This window comes from Schistocerca piceifrons, chromosome 2 (genome assembly GCF_021461385.2).
Source record: "Schistocerca piceifrons isolate TAMUIC-IGC-003096 chromosome 2, iqSchPice1.1, whole genome shotgun sequence".
Taxonomy (NCBI): Eukaryota; Metazoa; Arthropoda; class Insecta; order Orthoptera; family Acrididae; genus Schistocerca; species Schistocerca piceifrons.
The window spans coordinates 39,049,112-39,075,689 of record NC_060139.1 but is presented as its reverse complement, the minus strand read 5'-3'; positions in this window follow the sequence as shown (position 1 = coordinate 39,075,689).

The following is a 26,578-nucleotide window of genomic DNA, read 5'->3' as shown; positions in this document are numbered from 1 at the left end:
AGGTTCCCGCGGTTTCCGTGTGTCACTGAACGTTAATGCCGGGATTGGTCCTTAGAGAAGGACAGGCCCTACTTCTTTCTCCATCTTTCTCAGTTACAGCTGGTGTTCCATCGTTGATGTGAAGTTTTTTTAAATTTGTTTCTGTAATGTCTTTCACACCAGTCGTCTGCACACAAGAGTGGTGGTGGTGGTGGTTAGTGTTTAACGTCCCGTCGACAACGAGGTCATTAGAGACGGAGCGCAAGCTCGGGTTAGGGAAGGATTGGGAAGGAAATCGGCCGTGCCCTTTCAAAGGAACCATCTCGGCATTCGCCTGAAACGATTTAGGGAAATCACGGAAAACCTAAATCAGGATGGCCGGAGACGGGATTGAACCGTCGTCCTCCCGAATGTGAGTCCAGTGTGCTAACCACTGCGCCACCTCGCTCGGTCACAAGAGTGTAGCTAGTTCATGAGCTACGGGTTGAGGAATGGGAGAGGGAGAGGACGGTAGTTCATGTTACGCTGGAGCGCCAAACAAACTGGTAACGCATGCGTATTTAAATATACAGACACGTTAACAGGCAAAATACGGCACTGCGGTCGGCAACGCCTATGTAAAAAAATGGTTCTGAGCACTATGGAACTTAACATTTGAGGTAATCAGTCCCCTAGAATTACTTAAACGCAACCGACCTAAGGACATCACATACATCCATGCCCGAGGCAGGATTCGAACGTGCGACCGTAGCAGTCGCTCGAACACCTGTGTAACAACAATTGTCTGGGACAGTTGTTAGATCGCTTACTGCTGCTACAATGGTAGGTTATCAAGGTTGAAGTGAGTTTGAACGTTGTGTTATAGTTAGCACACGAGCGATGGGATACAGCATCTCCGAGATAGCGATGAAGTGGGGATTTTCCCGTGCGACCATTTCACAAGTGTACCATCAATATCAGGAATCCGGTAAAACACCAAATCTCCGACATCGCTGCTGCTGGAAAAAAATCCTGCAAGAACGGGACCAACGACGACTGTAGAGAATCGTTCAACGCGACAGGTGTGGAACCATTACGCAAATTTCTGCAGGTCCGTCAACAAGTGTCAATGTGCGAACCATTCAATGAAACATAATCGATATGGGCTTTCGGAGCCGAAGGCCCACTCGTGTTCCCTTGACGACTGCACGACACAAAGCCTTACGCTTCGCCTGCGCCCGTCATCAGCGACATTGGACTGTTCATGACTGGAAACATGTTGCCTGGTCGGACGAGTGTTGATTCAAATTGTATAGAGCGGATGGACGAGTACGGGTATGGAGACAACCTCATGAATCCATGGACCGTGCATGTCAGCAGAGAACTGTTCGAGCTGCTTGAGGCTCTGTAATGGTGCGGTGTGTGTGCAGTTGGAGTGACATGGAACCCCTGATACGTCTAGATACGACTCTGAAAGGTTACACATAAGTGAGCATGTGAGCATCCTGTCTGATTTCTTGCATCCATTCATGTCCACTGTGCGTTCCAACGGACTTGGGCAATTCCAGCAGGACAATGCGGTTCCCCACGCGCCCAGAATTGCTACAGAGTTGCCTCCAGAAACATTCTTCTGAGTTTAAACACTTCCTGTAGCCACGAAAGTTCCCAGACATGAACATTATTGAGCAAATCTGGGATGCCTTGCAACGTGCTGTTCAGGAGAGATCTCCTCCCCCTCGTACTCTTACCGATTTATGGACAGTGCTGCAGGGTTCATGGTGTCAGTTCCCTCCAGCACTACTTCAGACATTAGTGGAGTCCATGCCACGTCGTATTGCGGGGATCTTACACGATATGAGGCAGGTGTACCAGTTTCTTTGGCTCTTCAGTGTAGTTTCGGGGAAGGGGGCAGCAGAGGAGGAAACGAAACTATTTCTTAAAAATATAATCAGAACTACCGAAAAACGGCTGTGTTGACTACATCGTCTTGTTACAGGTATATATTATTCATAACGCGCTTAACTGTGAGTTTTGTACTAACTAATTACTTCGGTGTTTGACAGATAACTCTCAGGTACATATGAATGCTTCCTGTATTCACATTTTTGGATATCTGTGACTCTGGGTGGTAACACGAGAAAGAAACATCGTGACCTGGAGATACAACGATATTGCATACTTTCGGATATCACAGACATTTGGTATATTCAGTTGCAAGGAGAATAGAGCGAAACGAAGAAATACTTTTAGAGATTTACCTACAGACAAACGGCTCTGGGTGGAGTTGCCGCTAGTCGTTACTCGTTATCTGTTGTGACTTTGTTCAGACCGACACTGAACAGATACGTGGTGGCTCTGTGTGGCGGGGTGGGGCGCGACCTGGGTTGGCAAACAGCGGGCTGCGACTGCCCACGGCTCACTGCTACCAGTTGACGACATTTGTAAGCGGCCATGTAACAACCGCATCACTTGTCGTACTCACTGTAAAAATACACACCGGGTATCTCTCCGATGGGTCTCCAGGCGCGTTTTCTCTGGTGTTTCTGAAGATACACACATTAAAAAAAAGTTTTGCATCGCCTCGGTTCCGAGAGTTCCGCCAGCTGTACACAAAATTGGAATAGAGATCAAGATAAACATCATTTCCGCCCTTTTTATTGCTGACGAAAACCACACATTGCATGTTGTAACGCCATACAGCGAGACCTTCAGACGTGGTGGTCCAGATTGCTGTACACACCGGTACCCCTAAACAGTAGCACGTCCTCTCACATTGAAGCATGCGTGTATTCGTCGTGGCATACTATCTACAATTACATCAGGGCGCTGTTGCTCCAGATTGTCCCACTCCTCAACGGCGATTCGGCGTAGATCCTTCAGTGGTTGGTGGGTCACGTCGTCCATAAACAGCCCTTTTCAGTCTATCCCAGGCATGTTCGGTAGGGTTCATGTCTGGAGAAGATGCTCGCCACTCTAGTCGAGCGATGTCGTTATCCTGAAGGAAGTCATTCACAAGATGTGCGCGATGGGGACGCGAATTGTCGTCCATGAAGACGAATGCCACGCCAATGTGTTGCCGATGTGGTCGCACTATCGGTCGGAGCATGGCATTCACGTATCGTACAGCCGTTACGGCGCCTCCCATAGCCACCAGCGGCGTACGTCGTCCCCACATAATGCCACCCCAATACAGCAGGGAACTTCCACCTTGATGCACTCGTTGGACAGTGTGTGCAAGGTTTCAGCCTGACCAGGTTGCCTGCAAACACGTCTCCGTCGACTGTCTGGTTGAATGCATATGCGACACTCGTCGGCGAAGAGAATGTGATGCCAATCGTGAGCGGTCCATTCAGCATGTTGGGACCATCTGTACCGCGCTGCATGGTGTGATGGTTGCAAAGATGGACCTCGTCATGGACGTCGGGAGTGAAAAAAATGGCTCTGAGCACTATGGGACTTAACTGCTGAGGTCATCAGTCTCCTAGAACTTAGAACTACTTAAACCTAACTAACCTAAGGACATCACACACATCCATGCCCGAGGCAGGATTCGAACCTGCGACCGTAGCAGTCCCACGGTTCCGGACTGCGCGCCTAGAACCGCGAGACCACCGCGGCCGGCTTATGCAGCTTATTGCGCACAGTTTGAATCGCAACACGACGTCGTGTGGCTGCACGGAAAGCATTATTCAACATGGTGGCGTTGCTGTCAGGTTTCCTCCGAGCCATAATCCGTAGGTAGCAGTCATCTACTGCAGTAGTAGCCCTTCTTCCTGGCACAAGGTAACAATGGAGAGGCGATCGAATCGCGGTATTGACCGTCTAGGCATGGTTGAACTACAGACAACATTAGCCGTTTACCTCCTTCCTGGTGGAATGACTGGAACTGATCGGCCGTCGGACCCCCTCCGTCTTATAGGCGCTGCTCATGCGTGGTTGTTTACGTATTTGTGGAGGTTTAGTGACATCTCTGAACAATCAAAGGGACTGTGTCTGTCATATAATATCCACAGTCAACGTCTATCTTCAGGAGTTATAGGAACTGGGGAGATGTAAAACTTTTTTTGATGTGTGTATTTTCAGTTTCGTTCTTCCAACATGTAGCTGTAGTCAGCCCAAACGTATGTTTCTCACAACGTCTTTCATACGACGCCCAGGTTTGACGGTAAGTGTCGATTTGTTTCCCATTAGAAATAATTTTTAAGTCTAATTTCATGTGTCCATTCTATACACGATCTCAAACTCGTCTACTGCGTTATTCGTTTTATCGTTGTGTGCTTACAAGGATAGTACAATACGAAGAATACCCAGTACTCCAGCAACGACTTAGCAGCGCTTTTTCGTGGGGGTAGCAGTCAGCGAGGGCCAGGACCGGTGCTGTAGCTGCTGGAATACTGGTCATTCTTCGTATTGAACTGCCCTTGTTAGCACACAACGATAAAACGAATATCGCACTGGTCTGTTTTGGGCCGACTGTCGAATAGGAACGTAAAATTCCACAGTACAACCAATTTGTTTGCGACGCTTTCTACCGACGGTGGTCGTCGCATGAAAGACATGATGAGCAGTAATTGTCTGGCAGGCTGACCCCAGCTACTAGCTACAAAAACGAAATAATTCAAAATATCTGCAGAAACACCAAAGAAAATAAGCCTGTCGACTCTCGGGAGCGACATCCCTGTATGTTCACTGCGTTCTACATTCTTCCATAAAACAGGCAGCTAATATAATTTGTAAATAATGACACTTCTTAGATCCTTGCATATTCACAGAAATGGGATCCGTTCTTGCTGTAAAAAAAGTGAAGAAAGGTCCAAAATAAAACAGTCTTCCCTTCTCACCTTCAGCCCTTGGCATTGACGTATTAAATGTATGAACAGGTATTAGGAAAAATGTTTCTGAGGTCTGTCTCAAAGTTACACTGGTCTCGCGTTTTGTGCACGAGTGAACTTGGTATTTTTATGCACGGTACACTACGTGCCTCTACTGAAGGAACGTTTTCTCAGTCTATAGCGACTTCCCTCTGCTCCTTATGTCTACTGGGCACTCAATTTGCGCTTGTACACTCAGTTTAAATTCAATCATTCTACAGCGAGTGAGCATCACACTGTCTAATTACTCACCTTCCCATTTGCACACCAATGACAATCCTTGCCGATTACAACAATTAAATGTCGCAGATTTTTTTCAACATAGCTCTTTACAAACAATGAAAAAAGCTATTCATATAATAGATGCTGTTTGCACTATTGTTTTTAATATAATTACCACCTATCTTGTTCCACATCAGCCACACTATCAGGTTTGATACGATTTTCTGTCTGCCAACATCTATTGTGTCTGTCACACTGTCTATGATCTATGCTCTAGCAGTGCACACTTACAACAGTGCGGAATTATCTCATTAGTCATCCTGGCCAAAGTCATAGTGTAAATGTGCTGTTGGAATACAGCAACTGCTTTTCTCTAATCTGTTACAATATGGGAATTGTTCTGCTTCGAATTTTTTCTTAACTGTCTTCACAGTCGATACATTCGGGCCAGAAGTATTCGCGGTTTTTACCTTGAATGTAAGTCCTTGGAAGTTTCTAATCATATTTCCTTGCCCGCCATTTTAATATTTAGTAGCGTTTCTGTTCCTCGCTTCTCCCAGTCAGTTGAGCCTGTATTCATTCTGCCGTCTTTATTTGTGTACACTCCCAATAATCCTCTATTAGTTTCGTCTGTGCGTGTCACACACGAGTAATTATCCAGTATGAGCTACACAACACTTTCGTGGATAAACTACCGTTTTCCACGGTATTTCATGCATTGCAACGGTTCCTGTAGTATATTCTGCTGTCCTTTAAAATTTTCTTTATTTTTCTTTTGCTGATGCGAAATTTAGTCATGTATTCACTGCGAAGAAAACTGGTTTCTCTCTACTATGATATAATCGCTCTGGCAGTTATTGTAGTGTCAGATCTTTAAGCAACACTACATTCGAAGAGCATTGGTTCAGATATCGCCAGCATTGATTGACTTTTATGCGACAGACAGAATTCTATATTTCATTCACACTCCTACCTGACAGTGTTCGTACATGAACTCATTACCAGAATTCGATCAATTTCGTCGCTATTTCATGGCGCCATCTCACTATAGTATAACTATATTCACGAAGTTACTGAGGACTGAAAGGTGGGCTCAGTCATTCTTGATTTTCGGTAAGAGATTTTAACTTAACATTCAAGAAAAATATTTAATATTTACAGTATATGCAGCAAATTGCAAAGTACCGCGTTAGATTGTCGGTACCATTCTACATTCTTTATTATACTTTAGTTCGTTGATGAACCAAAAGCGTTTCGAAGTTCTGGAAACATCGAATCGACCTGGTTACCTCTATTCACGGCAATTAAGACTCGTATGTGTTTTGCAAGACTGAAGTTTCGCCAACCGTACTGGTTCTGCTTTTCATGGAGAAAACTGTTTGTTCAAGGTACCTTACTACGTTTAAGCTCATTTCTAGATTCGCCTTCAGAAGTCAAAACAGCACCGGGAAGCAATCTAACACAAGCAAAAGATACTTTCTGTTGACTTCGTGGTATCATTTTAAGAAGTAAGAATAACAGTTTATGCTAATAACTCTCTGACGTTCGAGGCAGCCCGAGGTCGCCAATTGCGCACACGCAAACTTAACTCAGGATTCTTGAATTTAGGATCGGACACATGTCGACATCATCATATCTCAGAGACTAATTCAGTAATGTGGGTGAACAAAATATTATTCGGAAGGAGATTATAAATACGTAGTTGAAAAGCTCAAAAATGACCTGAGGACGTGGATTTGAAAAAAAAATTAAAATTTACAATTTCCACGGGCTTAAGGCGGTAAAAAAATAACTTTCCACAGAGAATGACACAGAAATCCATGAGCACAGTCCCAAAACCAGGGTACAGTACTGCTACATATGTGTTTTGAAATAATATTTTGAAACGTTAAGCTTTGCAAAGAGGCCCCTGAAGGCTGTTAGTGGCAAGCAACGATGCAAACTGCAAACGGATAAAACAGACCACGTTTTCACTTACTGATTGCCTATCTAGCGGTTTCAGGGGGCAAGAAACATCTAATTTTCAATGTTTCATTAAATAACTGAACAAATTTAAAAATTTAAAATGCTATATAATCCAGTTATTAAGAGATAAGATCTTAAGATAAAGGTTTAAGACAATAAATCAAACATTTAAGTTAGAAACTGTGTATTTTTCTCCAGGTAGCGTAATTCACAGCGCGCAAATTATTCAAACTATACTCTTCCAGTAGTTGACAATGAGAGCACTTAGCAGTTCCCAACAAATTTTACACACATAATTTCAAACCTTTTCTAAGCTTTTTATCGATGACATCCTCCCCAACTCACACACACAATATGTAGAAAGGAAAAAGGTTTATCGCGTACTACATACCTCTATTCCCAATACATTTTGCGGACAGTACCTACGTATATCATTAAATTTGCCTGGAAAATTATACTACTGTAGGACACGTAGTTCAGCAAATACGGCGTTTTATACATAGAGGAGTTTTGAAAAATTTCAGTCACACATTTGAGACAGAGTAATATAATTTATTCAGTCATTTGTACAAAAAGTTCAGTTTACTTGTCACTACTGTCTCCATATTTACGGATCATCGTACACTGGACGCTCTTAACGCATACAGCTAAATTGTTATAGCACTACACGAGTGAGGATTATGTATTACGGTCACTCTACATGCGAGCAGTCCCTATTCGCAGTTGTTATGTACTGTAAATGATTGTGTAATGAATATCAGACCATAATCACACACTATTTGGCATTCATTTGTGCACAATAAACAACTTGTAGCTCTTTATAAAAACTGGGAAACTAAGAAATAAAAGGACTAACAACTTTTTTAAGAATTTAGGATTCCACGTGACTCAATGGACTCACGAGCACTATTAAAATCTTAGAGGGTTTAAGCATAGGCCGCATAAAAATAGCATTGATCAAGTAAATGCTTACAAGCAATAAGTCTAAAGTACAGATCGAGGGGGAAATAACAACCGTTTGAGACCTGTGGGTGTGGCAGATTATCATCAATACTGAAACTGCGTGCCGGATCGGGACTCGAACTTCGTACCTTTTTGCCTTTCGTGGGCTTTACCGACTGCATTATCCAAGCACGACTCACGAGCCGTCCTCACAGACAAACTTCTGCTACCTTCCAAATATCACGGACGTTCTCAAGATATGATGGGGAAATTCTGTGAAACTCAGAAGATAAGAGATGACGTACTGGCGGAAGTACATCTGTGAGGGCGGGTCGTGAGTCGTGCTTGGATAGCCGAGTGGGTAAGGCACCTGTCCGCGAAAGACAAAAGGTACGAAGTTCAAGATCCGATCCGGCACACAGTTTTAATCTGCCAGGAAGTTTGAAATATGCGCACACTAGCTGAAGAGTGAAAATTCCGTTTGGAACTATGAGTATCGTGATTCGATTTAGTTTCGGAGAAAAAAAAATTCTTGAATGGATAGTAGAATAGAAGAAAAAAGGTGCGGCATTCAAAACACTGTTTCAACGTAGACAGCTTAGCTTCCCTTGATGGTACAGTTGTCCCAACTGAAAGATAATGCGTCATGAAAAATTTCAGAAAAATAACCTGAAAATTTCGTGTGAAAAGACTCATGTCATAATTGTGACGACGGTAGGGTAACAACTAACGGATTATTTAAGAAAAATACAAAGTGAATGAGAGTTGGTACAGTGAAATGGACAGGACACGAATGGAGCATGAATAGCATTCGGAAACTGAAACTGGATTAGAAGCTCAGACAACGGATTTACTATGAAAAATCGATATCCATCAGAATGAAACTGAGGAATTACAACACAGAAAGAATCATTATACAAATCCGAATATCTTACAACAGGAAAACAGAAGCCACGGAACTGAGAAAACACAAAATAAAGTAGGAAGTAAAATATTGGGCCCCAGAAAGGAAGGTGACACTTGAACGAAAAGAAGAAATCAGGAGCTCTAAACACGGACCAATGAACTGACAAATGGAAGAAGAAAAAAATTGTTAAAATTTGCCAGGCGTATCTACAGGAACAGCAAGAGGAGACTGGTCAGAGATTCTGGAAACACTGTAATAAATTCAGTACTGCGTATCGTGGCTGGTAGAACTTACAAAAACTCAAAGGAACTACAACTAATCATAGGAGACCTGATAGGCAAACATATATAACGCTCATGAAGAATTCGAAAAACCTCATAAACAACAGAGGGCCTAAACGGCCAGGGTGCGGAAATCGAGGGCTACCCACGAACATAATTTAAATATCGTTCAAAGATATTACAATCACACTTACAAACGCTATACAGATTCAGAGCAAAAGGGCACGCAAAGAGTAGTTAGATGTTGTCTTCAAGAAATACTCCTGAGCAGTTCACCCTTGAAGAGCACTTGTAATAGCTTTTGCACTTCGTGTGATTTCCTCGGAGCCAATTAGCCACGACCCGTCCAGGGCGCAGACTCTGTGACAGTCAGCAGTTTTCATTCATTGCGCCTCGCGCCTAGAGGAATGCGCTGCTTCACGCGTTACGTCAGCTGCACTACTGGCTGTAATGCTCTATGAAAGTCTTCTGACTCTGCACAACTCTATTTAACTAAGCACGTAACACAGCGGCGTGTACGCAACTACTCCTGACAAGCAAATAGCACAGAGTGACTCACAAGTATAGTCTAACATAGCTCCAGTGACACAACGTAAAAACGTGAAAATGGGCAAAGAAAGTAGCTGCTAAGTATTGCTTGCTAGGGGCTAATGAACGTTGGTAACAGACTTCACTGCTTCTGAAGATGGTTCGATAAACTTTAAAGCCTGTCGACAAACTCTCAGTCTTCAGTAACGGCAGTAAAACAAAATTCAGTTTATGTTGTGGGTCTTACGGTAATTCGCTAAGACGAAGAAAGAACAAAATTTTATTACGAGTCAAGAGAACATAACTATGATTGTCCCACTGTTTATTGTATTGGTAATCAACTTTCGGCCTAGAAAACAACAGAAAAGAGAGCATGACAATATGCAGGACATCATTATTAGAAACTTCGAAACTGCTGAGTGTATAGCAAAAACATAATGGGTGATTCTAGAATGAGTAATATGACAGTGAAGCACAAACAGTGAGGTAAAATACGCACCTCAGCACAACAAAAACTATTGAAAGGACCGGAAAGATACGAGTAGTCTCAATGTTGAGAGGAGTATTGCCTTGTTGTAGCAATGTAAGTCGACTGTGGCCTACATTTTATTACGGAAAAATAATTTCACTCTACACGATAGACCAGCATCACAATGTCTGAAAGCTTTTCAGCAAACTTTTGTCCATGGCAGCCATAATTACTTGTTGTCTAAAGACAATCACGTAAGTTTTCTGCTCGTGCCAGTAGAGTATTCATCAAGTTTTTAATGTAAATATGGCAACGACCACCAAGATAGTAAAGATTCTCCCACACATTCCCTGAAACCATCACCAAATTTGATCCAGCATATATCCTTTCAAAAATTCAAATAAATGAGATTTGATGGTATCAAGTCCGAGCTGTAAGCTGGATCTTTCAACCCTCGAACTTAATATCATGTGGTGCATCCCCGTTAGATGCCGACGTGTGAGAGCCGTGTAGCAGAGGCATTGCGAGAGAAATAAGACCCCGGCGCTTTGAAAACTACTTACTGTTAGCGAAATGACAATGTTGTGAACGATAATGCTCAAGTTGTGAGTTGTTTTAACAATCACTTTCTAAATGTAGCAGCCAAAACAGGATTAAATCGTTCAGTTGAAGAAGCAAGAGAACATGTTAAAAACGTATTTCCACAACACTTTAAGCAATTGGAAGTAGTGTCAACATCCTTTATTGAAATCAATAAAATTATAAAAATTCTAGTAAAGCTGAGTCGTCTGGTGTTGACGGAATTTCAAACAAATTTCTGAAAAATTGTTCTAACTTAAGCAATGACCTTTATGATATATGTTTTTTTATTATTATTATCGAGTTGAGCCTCTATGGACTGCGTGGTAACAACCACCTTGACTCTAGTGTAGCCGGCCGCGGTGGTCTAGCGGTTCTAGGCTCTCAGTCAGGAACCGCGCGACTGCTACGGTCGCAGGTTCGAATCCTGCCTCGGGCATGGATGTGTGTGCTGTCCTTAGGTTAGTTAGGTTTAAGTAGTTCTACGTTCTAGGGGACTTATGACCACAGATGTTGAGTCCCATAGTGCTCAGAGCCATTTGAACCATTTTGACTCTAGTGTACAGGTCTTGTTCTTGTTCCAGCTTTGACTTCCTGCCAGTATCTTCTGAACCCACCAACACGTGCCTGTTTATGCTATTCAGATAATGGCCCTCTCCGTCTTTTCGACGTTGATGCCATTTTAAAACCTTGGTAGATGTTCACCAATCTTCTAAATTTGTTCATGTCAGGAATTTCTCTGTCTGAGATACCAAGCTGCCTAAGATCTTTCTCACATTCTTCGAACCATCTTGACCCTGTTTTCTTAGATTCCATATTCTTATAGTTAGTCAGTCACCGTCCATCCTCATGGAATGACCGAAAAATAACAATCGTCTCTTCTTAATGGATGCAGTGATAGGTTCTGTCTTGCTGTACATGTGGTGTCACCGCCAGACACCACACTTGCTAGGTGGTAGCTTTAAATCGGCCGCGGTCCATTAGTACATGTCGGACCCGCGTGTCGCCACTGTCAGGGATCGCAGACCGAGCGCCACCACAAGACAGGTCTCGAGATACTGACTAGCACCCGCCCCAGTTGTACGGACGACGTAGCTAGCGATGCACACTGACGAAGCCTCGCTCATTTGCTGAGCAGATAGTTAGAATAGCCTTCAGCTAAGTCAATGGCTACGGCCTAGCAAGGCGCCATTAGTAACATTGCATGTATCTAAAGAGTCTCACTTGTATCGCCACAATCTCCAGATGTACCAAAAGGATGGATTAAAGTTAAATATTCCAGAAGCTACGTACTTTTCTTTATAGCATTCATTACGTATCCTGTTTCAGACCTCACGCCATCCTGCTTTGGTTTAGCGCGTGCCTTTCGGCTTCCTCTCATTGTGTCTAGGCTGTCTTGTCTAGACACAACAGTACAAGTCCCCATTTGCCCTCATTCGCCATTGTCCATTAACCCATCTATTACCTAGGGTTTTCCTTAATATCCTATGCTCTCGCATTTCCGGCCGCTCAGCTTCACCTTGTCTATTCATGGTCAAACTTTCGGACGCATATAAGCCCTCAGGTTTTACAACTGTATTATAATGTCGGAACTTGGCCCCTATACTTACAGACTTTTTGTTATAGGTATTCTTTGTCAGTTGGTATGCTGGGTCTAACTTCCTCATCCTGACATTAATTGCTTCTTCTAATCCATTCTCCTGGATTACTTGACCGAGATACCTGAAATTCTTAACTCGTCCGATTTTTCCCAGACTGGCGATCATCCATCCAAGTCCATGACAGATGTTCGTCATATATTTTGTCTTTTGAATAGAGATATGGAGTCCAAATTTTTCAGCAATTTCTGACGGCCTATTGATCTTGTTGACTGCTGACTATGTTGTTCGCAAATATGACCAGGCCATCCGCAAAGGCCAAGCAGTAAATGTACACCCCTTTCTTGTTAGGACGAAAGTCTGAACCGCTCTTCATTTGTTTGTTCTTGGGCTAACAACTTTTTCCACTCTCGAATGATCTTTTCCAAGACGCAGTTAAAAAGGAGTGGGGATCGTCCATCTCCTTGTCGTACGCTCGTTCTGATTATAAAGGGTTCTGATATCTCACCCATAAAATTTATTTTGGGAAGTGTGTTAGTGAGAGTTGGTTTGATCAGCTTTCTTGATGTATCATCCACTCCAAACTTTGCAAAATATTCATTAATGCCTGTCGGTCGACTGAGTCACATGCCTTCTGAAAATCAACAAACACGACCAGGTAGTTACTTTCTCCAGTTTTTTTGTAACTGATGATGATCTTCAGGTTAAAGATCTGTTCTGCGCAAGAACGGTCTTTTCGGAAACCAGCTTGATATTCCCTAATCAGCTGGTCAAGATGACCTATTCTGTTCTGTCTCGCTTTGGAGAGAATCTTATATGGAACAAATACAGTGATATACATTTTCAAGAGTAGTCTCACACTCAAGTGGAAAGACTTAAATCGTTATCATTCAATTTCCGCACAGAAATGTAATTCTAAAATATTCGAAAAACTGATGTCCTGAAGAGTAGCCTCACACTCAAGAGGAAGCAATTTACTTAGCAAATCGCAGTTTGGATTCCAGAAGGGAATGCTATTTATACATTCATTCATCAAATATTACAAGCCTTATTTAATAAAATATCGCCAACTGGTATTATTTGTGATCTTTCCAACGCGTTGGCTTGTGTAGGTCATGTTTTTTTGTTGTCATCTGTCTACTGACTGGTTTGATGCGGCCCGCCACGAATTCCTTTCCTGTGCTAACCTCTTCATCTCAGAGTAGCACTTGCAACCTACGTCCTCAATTATTTGCTTGACGTATTCCAATCTCTGTCTACCTCTACAGTTTTTGCCCTCTACAGCTCCCTCTAGTACCATGGAAGTCATTCCCTCATGTCTTAGCAGATGTCATGTTACACTCTCAGAAAAACTCAAGGTTCATGGAATTGATAGCCTTACTTACAGACAGCTGGCTTCTATTGTACTTAACATACAGAATGCAAAATGTTGTGCTGAATAATTCAAACAGTGTTGGAAAATGAGAAAATTTTTGTGCCTGAGGACAAATCACAAAGGACATTCCAGAGGATTCTATTTTGGGTCCATTCCTACTCCTCATATATGTGAATGGCCTTCCACTTAACGCTCAACAAACAGAATTGGTACGTTCTGCAGACGATGCTGATGTTGAAATAAATGCTATTAGAGAGGAAACCACATAAGAGACTGTTAATGATGATTTTCGAAGAATTATTTTGAAAAAAAAAAACGCACTGTACAACAAATAGAGTCAGACCAACAACTGAAGCAGCACTTGAACAGGAGTCAAATTCAAATGGCTCTGAGCACTATGGGACTTAACTTCTAAGGTCATCAGTCCCCTAGAACTTAGAACTACTTAAACCTAACTAACCTAAGGACAACACACACATCCATGCCCGAGGCAGGATTCGAACCTGCGGCCGTAGCGGTCGCGCGGTTCCAGACTGTAGCGCCAGAACCGCTCGGCCACTCCGGCCGGCGCAAAATAACTGATGATGGTCAGTAGAGAGGATATAAAATGTAGACTGGCAATGGCAAGGAAAGCGTTTCTGAAGAAGAAAAATTTTTTAACATCGAGCATTGATTTAAGTGTCAGGAAGTCATTTCTGAAAGTGTTTGTATGGAGTGTAGCCATGTATGGAAGTGAAACATGGACGAAAAATAGTTTGGACAAGAAAAGAATAGAAGCTTTCGAAATGTGGTGCTACAGAAGAATGCTGAAGATTAGATGGGTAGATCACATGACTAATGAGGAGATACTGAATAGAATTGGGAAGAAGAGTTTGTGGCACAACTTGACAAGGAGAAGGGACCGGTTGGTAGGAAATGTTCTGAGGCATCAAGGGGTCACAAATTTAGCATTAGAGGGCAGCGTGGTGGGTAAAAATCGTAGAGAGAGACCAAGAGATGAGTACACTAAGCAGATTCAGAAGGATGTAGGTTGCAGTAGGTACTGGGAGATGATGAAGCTTGCACAAGATAGGGTAGCATGGAGAGCTGCATCAGGCCAGTCTCAGGACTGAAGACCACGACAACAACAACAACAACAACAACAACTTGAACTGGAAGAAGCACATTACTGAGCTTCTCAAGCAATTAAGTTCAACAACTTTTGCTCTTCGTGTAATTGGTAGTCCTGGAAACAAACGAATATTCCCCCTCATATCTCCTGGAATAATTTTCTGGGGTAATTCATCACTTAGAAAGAAAGTATTGATTGCGAGCGGTAGGAATAAAATGTGGCGTTCAGCCGCTCTCGTCCTGTGGCTGCCGCTTCAAGGAATAAGGCATATCAAGATTAGCTCTGAACAAGTAAGCACAGTTTCATGCAACCATGCTCACACTCTCGATGAGAATGTTCAGAGGTAATTTACTGGACAAACAAAGGGAAGACATTTATGAAGGACGTATAATGTACGAGAAATTTTTGTCCCCAAAATAGTCTTACAACACTATGAATCCAGCTTTCCTTTTCATTGGATCACAGGAAGCCTAGCGAAAATGTGGTTACCATCTGGATTCAAAACTATCCTGTGCCGGAAGGAGAGATATTTATTTACCAGTTCCATCAAAATCTCAACGACAAATTATAAGCAATACTGAAAAAGTCGCCAAAAATTGTGCCTTATTCACGAAAGTACAAACTTCCAAGAACAAAGCAAAGACGATTTGAAGTATCATTAGGTACAGAACGAATAAACTAGGAAAGACGAACTTCAGATCCCTGATGACACCTCCAAGACCGATAATGTTAGATTCAAATCATTCGACATTAAATGCAGTGAATTCTTCCTAAATGCAGCTGAAGACTTGAACAAAAAAAAGTACCACCAAAGGCGGCTTCATTAAATTACTTAGGCGTTGCAGACGTCACCAATGGATTTTTCTTACGGCAGCTAAATTTTTAGAGAGGCTGAAAAATTAATACATCGCGGAAAGCAGTAGTTCTTGTGGCTATGACAGTATTTTAATCAATGTACCGAAATCTGGACTGCCCTGATGGCGTTTTCCCTAACTTATCTTTGTAACCAGTAGATGAGTCAACATATATTTACTGAAAGATTGAAATATACTATAGTAACACCTATTTATGAACGGGGAAACAAGCATCTATTATTCTAGACACGTCTTCCTCCTTCTCATACTCTCAAAAGTTTGTAATGTGGTAGATGGTAAGACAATACTGAACCAGTTTTTGACTGAGACATTTTAACCGCTGGTTGGTTTGGCTTTTGTAAATAATTCTCTACAGGGAAAGCAATATATGATATTACGAACTGTTTCTGAAAGGACTAACAATGAAAGTTTTTTGATAGCATTTGATTGAATAAATCACAAAATTTCACTAGGTACATTGAAATGTTATGGTGTTTAAGGTAGCACCCACTTACATCAATGGAGTCTCTCAACAACAAAACCGGCCACTGTGGCGAAGTGGTTCTAAGCGCTTCAGTCCGGAACCTCGCGGTTGCTACGGTCGCAGGTTCGAATCCGGCGTCGGGCATGGATATGTGATGTGCTTATGTTAGTTAGGTTTACTTAGTTCTAAGTCTAGGGGACAGATGGCCTCAGATGTTAAGTCCCACAGTGCTTAGAGCCATTTTTCTCAACAACAAAAAACAGCAGGTTACATCAGCAATGGATAACACAGGATATAAACTAAATTCTGAGCGGGGAAATGTTAAATATGATGTCCCACAAACTTCAGTTAAAAGAGATATGTCGTCTTCCTTCTTATGAGCTGTGATGTTTAACATAATGGACACGCTTCCTCGTTATGATGACTATTACAATCTTTTAAATTACCTGGTTTTTGCCATGTAGCATGGACCTATTTGTATACACTGACCCTTCAAAAAGGAGGGAAGAAATTAGTCATAGCTGTGCCAATGATTTTCGCTCACTTTGTGCGCAGTGCCACGCAAGCTATCAGCAAATATTTTTATCAAGACGATAACTTTACGAAATCTATTTTTTGAGTTGCGCAACGGGTGTTGCTATACTCTCACTACGACTACACGGTGACGAGTCACTCGATAAGTTTATTATATTACACATAAAAACAATATTTCCTTTTTTGAAAATATATCTGACAAAAGGAACTTCTTTAAGGTTCTGAATGCTTTGTTTAACGATCTTTTCAAACATTATAAAGGAAGATGGATCGAATGGAGAATGGGAACAATAGCAGATCATAGATGTGTAAATACAGATTTATTACAATCTTTCTTGGCATGATACAGGTACACTATTAAATATGAATGGTCCCTTAAAGTAAATTGGGGTTCTTAATCACTTCCTTGAGCATAAACGTCAGCAAGAATAGCACACGAAACGATTAGGTTACGGGCTCTAAGAATCTCTAAGTGAAGAATGATTCTATTTCACAGTTTACGAAATCAGTCGTACGAAAGCAGTTACAGGGACGCTTTACTTACTACCCCACGCTAGGAGAGGGGGAAGTTACAGTTAATGGGAGACAAGTTCAGAGTCTTCCAGAAAAAAATATGGATTAAATTTGATAGATTCCTATCATCGGTAAATTCTCCGTACATGGGTTTCTTGTACTCAGAATCGTTTGCTCTACCGAATGGAATTACTCTCCATGAGAAAACCATCGCTTTCGTTACACGTGGTGGTCAATCCCAATCAAAAGTCCATTTCGAAATAAGGGGAAAATGGGTACGAAAGCACGACAAAATCAATAAATAGCACAAACAATACTACTAGTAAATTGCTGAGAGCGATTATTCAACTGAGTAGTTAAGGTATTTTTCTCATAATCTCAGCAAACACCGGGGTCCATCACCCAAATTACACGAATCTGATTATATAGGGTGTTCATTGTTAGCCGCGCGGGACGTATGATTGTTCGCCTGCCTGGGTTACTTCCCTCTTCCAACATTGCAGTTTCGTTTTAACTCAGCCAGCGTGAGTAGTATCGTTGGTGTGTGTCGTTACGTGTTGGCGTGAACGTTTAAATTTAGTTCCTTTGTTCGTTTGTTTCGTTGTTGTCAGTGTTAAAATGCTAAACATTGAAGAACGTGTGTTTTTAGTCGAACAAATGTTCAAAGCTGGCGGTAAATACACAGTTTCAGTTCGTCAAACATTTAATTCAGTTTTCCCGGAGACAACACTGTGCGAGATTTGATTAACAAATTTCGAAGTACGGGTTCAGTGACAGATGCACTGAGAAGCGGTCGTCATAGCGTTTTGTCTGACGATAAACTACTCGATATTTCCGATAAAATGTCCATGAGTCCGAACAAGTCAGTAAGAAAACTCGCCCAGGAAACCGATGTTAGTGTCGGAACGGCCCACACAGCTGTAAGGAAAAAATTAGAACTATCCCCACACAATGTGACAGTCGTGCGAGAACTGAAAAAATACTGATCATGGCAAGAGACTGCATTATTGTCAATGGTTCAAAAATTTAGTTCAACAAAATGAAAGGGATATTCTTGATGAAACGTTTTTCACTGAAGGAGGTCTGGTTTCATTTATCCGGGTACATGAACTAGCAAAATTCTCGTATGTGGAGTACTCATATCCATTGTGTATTCATGAGGAACCACTTCATTCTGTGAAAATAGGAGTTTGGATTGCAATTTCTAGACGTCGGATTGTGGGTCCTATATTTTTCAATGAAACAATAAACGCACAACGATACTGCAGTGAGTTTCATTTCAGTATACTCACTGCGGCATACGGCACGCCCGGCTAACAATCATACGGCACTGCGGAGAGACTTTTTGAACACCCCGTATTACGAAAATTCCATTTAAATCATTAACTCGTAAAGTTAACGCTTTGCGAACTGGTGTGTGTTAATTATGGAGATGGGGGAAATCATTAAACCTAACAAACGGTATTGCTGAAGGCACATGATAGGGTCTGGGCAGAAATAAATCACGCATTTCACAGAAATTTAACTTACAGGGCAATGGGTATTTAACTTTCATAATACATCCTCAACGTACATCAAAACTATATCCCTTAATAAGAGTGATGCTCATGGGTCGGCAGCGGGAACAAGAATGACTTTAAAAAAATAGCCAACGGTCACCCTTTGGGTAGCGAGGCCTATTTTATAGCACACACAACTGCACGAAGTAAAAAAGTGGAATAGCCCCGAATGGACAGTAAACTACGCTACTGGACATCTATGGAAGTTACTAGTGAAGTTGGTACTGCCTTACTCTGAGGAAGCGAAACTTCTCTAATCACAACAGGTGCATTCAAATTCGTTAATCAACGCATCCACACTGTACAGCAATTATTCAAAGAAAGGTGGGGAAAGGAAACAGGTCATTTTGATATCAAGATGAAATAAGAAGATCGCTCCAATGTATTCTTTTTCCAAGTACTTAATGAGACCACAGAACAGCTTCTTTGAGACATTTTAATAAGATAGCAAAACATGACAGTAGAAATATATGTGGAAGGGGCCCATAACAGCTCTCTTTCACGATGTTCAACCCTCTACTGCTCTTGACCGACAAAAATGATTTCGCCAGCACATTGGAGGACTCTTGGGAATTTGTGGATAGTGAAAATGTACTAATAAACCGTTCAGACACGTTCATATAAGACACATTCAGGAGAATGTTGGAACAGCTTAAAACTGAGCAGACTTTCACGGCGGTTTTTACGTCCTTGATGGTTTTGTTTTATGGGCGTTGGGCGGTGGTCCAAGGCAATTTTCTCTGCCTAATATTTCGTCCTACAACGTTGAAGACATCAACAGAGGCTATAACGACGCAGATAGCGGTACAAACTTAACGAAGTTCGGCAAGCCGAGCTGTTTATGCGTATCCAGCTAACGATCGGTTCATGGCATCGTCAGATAGCTGCCAAATATCGCAGAGTCGCGCCTACGTACGTATGTTTTGGAGCGTTTAGTGGGGAAGAGTTCGCTGGTGCTGTTTGTTTAATAATTACGAAGGCACATAATTGTCTAATTTCTGTCCTACTTCCTTTCTGTTACAGTTGTTTTTGTGCTTTTGAATTTCTTTGGCGTCTTACTACATCCTAGGATAGTAGTGACTGGATCCTGATAAATCCATAGAACCAGAGAAACGAAATTGCTGGTTCTCCGGACCCATTGCAAGATCTTCTACTGCTTCTTTCCTTAGGGAGAAACCACATTGCACCTAACATAATATGATACGAAATCCCTCCGAAATTTAAATACAAATACACTCACATTTTTTCCAGAAAATACGGCAAAGCCACAGTTGGTAATTCAGGAGATATTAGAACAAGGAAGATGCAGAGGTCTTTAGGCACATCTCACAACTTCTGTTCGCAGGATAGTGAAAAAGATAATAAAAACATGTATTTGTTTCACTGACAGCACGGGTCACATCAAATCAGAAGCATTCCCACCAAGAGTGTAATCTTAAGCAAAAGTTCTCAAACCTGGCTCTCGTTGCATATGCGGTACGTGAATCTCAGTTTACATGCAGATGCAAGCCACGTTCATGCCTGCCGATGATTTAAGTAAAAAAGTGTTGCAGGAATCGCATTCATGAGGACGACGGTTCAAACCCACGTCCCGCCGTTCTGATTTAGGTTTTCCGTGATTTCCCTAAATCGCTTCGGGCAAGTGCCGAGATGGTTCCTTTGGAAAGACACGGCCGACAACATTCCCAATCTCTCCCTAATACGATTGGACCGATGACCTCACTGTTTGGTCCCCTCCCCCCCAAATCAACGAACCAACCAATAAGTACGTTGTGTTTCGGAGGGGTAACCGACCGAGTTCAAGACGTTCTCAGGCAATTGGAAAGCGAAATGTTACATTACCGTATGATGTGATAAAGCCATTCACAGTCATATCATTCATTCTGAGGGTGGCAGTCATGTGTCGCCTGCAAACAATTAGTTGAATTTCGAAACGTAACACAGAGAGACTAGCAAGCTCAGAGTGTGTTGGATAGTGCAGCATATTATGATGCTCTATTGGTAGAACTGATTTTAATATCAGAGCCCCCGAACAGATTTGCTACTTCACGTAAACGTTTTCCTAAGTATGGTTGGATGTGTGGAAATTCATTTAACCTTTTAACTTAGGTAAATTTTGGGCTGCAGCCATTCTCGTAAACAGTTGCGTTACTAATGTTCAACTCTTGGGTTCGTTCAGGTAATTTCAGTGGAAAGTTTTAGATTAGGCTTTACCGCGACTGTTATTGGTACCGAAGGAAGCTATAGGTTTACTGTTGCCAGTCATTGTTTGCCCAGAGTACAACAGTTTTATAGGGGCAAATTTCTCTTGAAAACACCCTTATTTCGCTCATTCAACATTTAAGCTTTCAGGTTCTCCGAAACCCCCAACAACTACTTAGGAAAAGCAGAAGAACAATCAGTGAAAAGCAAGTGAAAAAGCCAGCCTAACCAATTGCAATAAATAGTGGTTTTCAGTTAACCTTAACCATGGTTTCAACGGATTAAAACCCGTTTATTTCGGGACAAGAAACAACTTTCACATTAGTAAACAGTCAGTTAGTAAAGCGATCTAATATCTCCAAATAAAATGTGTCGGTAACGATTTGTACATTCATCTGTAAAAGATAAGGCCCGTAAAATCAAGGGCGTACACATCTGTAAAATCAGTCGCAATAAATGCCAGTTCATTTTAAGACGTGACTGAATCGGCATATAGCTTTTATGTGACTGTTTTTACTGATGTGACAAGCCCCTGATTTTAGGAGCCTTAACTTTTACAGATGGATGTACAGATCGTTGCCGACACATGTCATTTGAAGATAAATGGTTCACATGGCTCTGAGCACTATGGGAGGTCATCAATCCCCTAGAACGTAGAACTACTTAAACCTAACCAACCTAAGGTCATCACACGCATCCATGCCCGAGGCAGGATTCGAACCTGCGACCGTAGCGGTCGCTCGATTCCAGACTGTAGCGCCTAGAACCGCTTGGCCGCCTCGGCCGCCCATTTGGAGATATTATATCGCTTTACTAACTGACTGGTAACGTGAAGGTTGTTTCTGTCCTGAAGTAAATGGGTTTAAATCCATTGAATCCATGGTTAAGTTTAATTGAAAGCCATCATGTATTGGAATTGGTTGGCTGTCTTATTCACCTGCTATTCTGCAACCGTTTCTGAGGTGCAGCCATGTTTATAATATCCAACAGTGAAACCTGATGTGTCGACAGAAGTGCCGACACAGTGTGGTTTGAGGAGACCGAAATGCACGCTATAAGCTCACGCAGGATGGCGTGAGGTCTGAAACAGGATACGTAATGAATGCTAGAAAGAAAAGTACGTAGCTTCTGGAATACTTAACTTTAATCCATCCTTGTGGTACATCGCTCTTGACGATACAAGTGAGACTCTTTAGATACAAGCTATGTAAGGCTAATGGCGCCTTGCTAGGTCGTAGCCATGGACTTAGCTGAAGGCTATTCTATCTGCTCGGCCAAGGAGCGAGGCTTCGTCAGTGTAATCGCTAGCTACGTCGTCCGTACAACTGGGGCGAGTGCTAGTCCGTCTCTCGAGACCTGCCGTGTGGTGGCGCTCGGTCTGCGATCACTGACAGTGGCGACACGCGGGTCCGACATGTACTAATGGACCGCGGCCGATTTAAAGCTACCACCTAGCAAGTGTGGTGTCTGGCGGTGACACCACATTCCTCCCCCGCAAATCGGCGAACGGTCGTGTTATAAGGCTTCCGCCCGCCGTGGGGAGGACCCCATGTTCACGTATGCGACGAGGTGGGGAGCCTAACAATAGGCGAGGCTGTGCCACCCGCACCCGGCCATTCGGTCCGAGGGGAGCTAGGAAACGCCTGAAAACCTAGTCCAGGGTGCACGCCTACATGCGGTGTATGCGCCCGTAAAGAGACAGGAGGGGCCGAAGGGTCGACCTCCATTGCGTCGGGGCACGCGACGGGCTAGACGACATCTGGTCCGGAGCGGGCAAGAGTTCCATGACGGAGGACATCTGGTCACGGGAAGCGATCGGCGGCGCGTGACCCAGGGAGGCGCCAGGCGGTTGCAGCGACGCATCTACTGCGGGCGGCGCCGGCAGGAGAACAGGCGGCGGCGGCGCGTCGCCATGAGGCAAAATGGAAGGCAGCGTCGGTAACACCTGGGGATGAGGCGAGCCAGTAGATGGGTCCCCAGGGCGCTGACCGGACGGCACCGTCGCTGAAAGCAGACGGGGAGCGGCAGAACCCGTGCGACGACAGAGGCGCAGCTGATTGAGATGCCGACGCACCTCACCAGAGGCCCCCAAAACCAAATACATCGCGCGGCCGAGGCTGCGAAGAAGGCGCCCTGCGAGCCAACGCCGGGAACCGCGATAGCTGCGATAGAATACAACGTCGCCTGGAGCAAAAGCAGGCGTCCGCCGCTGCACAGGAACCTCATGCGGCGGATGCAGCAAAGACATCAAGGTTCGATGAGGACGACCGTGGAGCAACTCAGCCGGCGAGCGACCATCTCGGGGCTGAGAGCGATACGAAGACAAAAAGAGGAATAACGCGTCCTCCCGAGAATGCGACTCTTTCAACTGCAACATCTGTGACTTGAAAGTCCGGACCAATCGCTCAGCGGCACCGTTTGACTGAGGTGAAAACGGCGCGGATGTCAGATGTTTAATACCATTGGCCTTGCAGAATGACAAATTCTGCGGACATGAATTGTGGGCTATTGTCGGAAACAATAGTCTGTGGAAGGCCTTCAACGCAAAAGATAGCAGACAACGCTTGGATTGTGGCAGAAGACGTCGTGGAAGACATCCGGACAACAAAAGGAAAATTACTGAAAGAATCGACCACAACCAACCACCGAGCATTCCAGAATGGACCAGCAAAATCGACGTTAAAGCGTTGCCAAGGGGAAGTGGCGTTTGGCCATGCAAAGAATTTCCGCGGCGGTGCGGATTGTTGTTCGGCACACGCCATGCAAGAAGAGCACATATTCGTAATCGCAGCATCGATTCCGAACCAAGTACAGTGCTGACGAGCAAGTTCTTTCGTTCTCACTATACCCCAATGTCCTTGGTGGAGAAGCCGTAAAACAGAGGACTGTAACGAACGTGGGACCACGACTCGGGACAGATCATTATCAGAACGCAACAACAAAACACCACGTCGTACAAAAAGTCTCTCCTTGTGAGCAAAAAATCGGCGAACCAACGGATCCTCGATCCGTGACTTTGACAAGTGCCACTGCGTAGCAACAAAACGCAAAACAGTAGCAAGGACAGGGTCAGCAGCTGTGGCTGTAGCTACACGACGAAAATCAATCGGAAACGATTCGACCACGTCATCGGTGTCCGAATCAATGAACATGCAAGCAAGTTCGGAAGAATCGAATGCTTTATCCTCAGCAACAGGCAAATGGGACAGCGCATCGGCGTTGCCGTGCTTAGCAGTGGACCGATACAAGATATCGTAGCGGTACTGCGAGAGGAAAATTGACCAGCGAATGAATTTCTGCGCTGTATGTGGAGGTACAGGCTTGTTCGGATGAAAAAGCGATGTCAGAGGTTTGTGGTCATGAAGACGGCAGAAAGATAACCTTCTCGGTTATGGAGGCTGTTGACAGGATCCAGCTAAAATCAGTGAATCTTCCCACCGACTTCGGAGCCTCTCCTTCCCAAGTGGCTCTTTCCGCCTTCCCGTGGTGCCAGACGTCAAGCTTGGCATTTTGCCTTGTGTCAAAAGGGAGAGCTGCGACCCAACCCGATGCGAAAGCGAAGGGTGCGTGGCACAGGGGGAGCTGTGTCGAGGGACCGAACATCAGTCCCTTTCTGTTCGCAGGGTACAGACCATCACGTGCCCTGCATGCCGGCGATCTCGTTTGTCGGCGTGGGATCGCGGCGCGAGTCGGCAAGGGCGCTTCGCCGCGCCCCTGGGTAACCGGGGCGTGTTCTGCCAAACCCAGGTGGTGGTGACATCGCCTGGGCCAGGTTAGATGGGTCCAGACCGCCGAACGTCTGGGGGACCGGCCCGCCACCTGAGTAGGAGTGGGTCCTTGGCCGAGAGGTGGAAACTCGGGCAAGTAGGCGGCGAAGGGCGAGAGGTGCATCCGCCTCTCTGGAGTGCGGGGTGCAGTTGCCGAGGAGCGTCGCGTGAAATCGTCGATGACGGGGACACCGAGGGGGACCAGTGCACTGGTGACGGTGCGCTGAACCTGGCAGCTCGGAAATGCCCTTGACCTAGGGGCGAGGTCGGTGGGCGAGCTGCAGGAGTCCCCCCCCCCCCCCCCCCCCCATGCCAGAGGAGCCGGTCCGGGGCAAGAGACGGGCTCCCACCCCCTTTTTTATCACTCGTTGAATCATGGCTACAAACGAAACGAGTGATTCGTGTGCGCCTCAACGAGCTTCCGTTGCGCCTGATCCCTCTCCCCAGGACGAGCAGGGACAGGCAGAGAATGAAACAGTCATGGAAAGGTATACGAGAATCACGTCGCTCATGGAGCAGCAAATCAAAAACGGAAAGATAAGCCAAGCAGGACTTGCCATTATCAAGAACGAGCTGGCAGCTTGGGCTATTGCCCACGCTAAACTAGAAGGTAGGGTAGAGGAACTTGAAAAGGAGAACGATAGATTAAGGAGGCAACCGACAAAGACGTGGGCGGCCGTGGCCGCGCAAGCGCCCACTAAGCACCCACAAAACACGACAAAAGACACTATTGAAAAAATGACAAAGAGAACAGACACAGCAGTTTTCCTCAGGACACTGCCTGGGCAAGACACAAGTGTGAAAAAAATTCAAGAATTATTTACAAAAAGCATAGACCCTGTAAAAGACAAAATCAGAATCAAAAAAGTAAAACCGAGCAGAAACTCTGTTATCATAGAAGTAGCCTCTGAGGAAGATAAAAATAAATTGCTGAACAACCAAAAACTGAACTCGGTGGTCAAATGCGAACCACCGAGGAAAAGAAATCCTCTCGTCATACTATATGACGTTCCAACAATAATGACTAATGACGAACTCTTAGATACAATTAGAAAGCAAAACTTTGACGAAATAGACGAAGAAGAATTTAAGAACTGTTTCAAATTAAAATTCAAGACTGGGCCAAGGGGTCGTGATGTTGTACATCACGTCGCCGAGGTATCAGCGCAAATGTGGAAAAAAATAATAACAATGGGCAGAATATATGTTGGCTTTCACGCCATAAACACAAGAGATTATGTCGTGGTACCTCGTTGCCACAACTGTGGTGACTTGGATCACGTCTTAAGGCTGTGCACCAGGGAGCCGGCATGCACCAGGTGTTGGGAGCACGGTCACGGCCACGAAGACTGCAAGGCGGCGGCAGTCTGCATACCATGTAAGAATCGCGGGAAGAAGTCTTGCGGAGCCACAGGCAGGAATTGCCCGACATACAAAATGTTGGAGCAAAGGTTAATTTCCAGAACCGACTATGGCTGAGCCCGGCATACCGAACAGGATGCCAAAGCGAAAGTCCCCGAGCAAAAGGAGGAGGGACGCCATGAGGGCAAACAGATTCAAGGATTTCTTGAGGTCGCTCTCGGGCGCCACTAAAACTGAAACAATAGATAAAGCTATACAAACCGAATTTCCAACTATGGACATTGGCACACAAACCGATCTCCCCCTCATGGCCGAAACTCTCTCCTCTGGAAGCCGGGGAACAAAGCCGGAATTACACCAGCAACGGCAAGGGCATCCTGTGGCTGTGGCAACGCTTAAAGACAATCATATCAACCAAACAAATCAACAACCCATACAAGAAAATACAGTAACAAGCTCAAGTACGAGCCCCACGGTACAAAGTTCACCAATAGTCA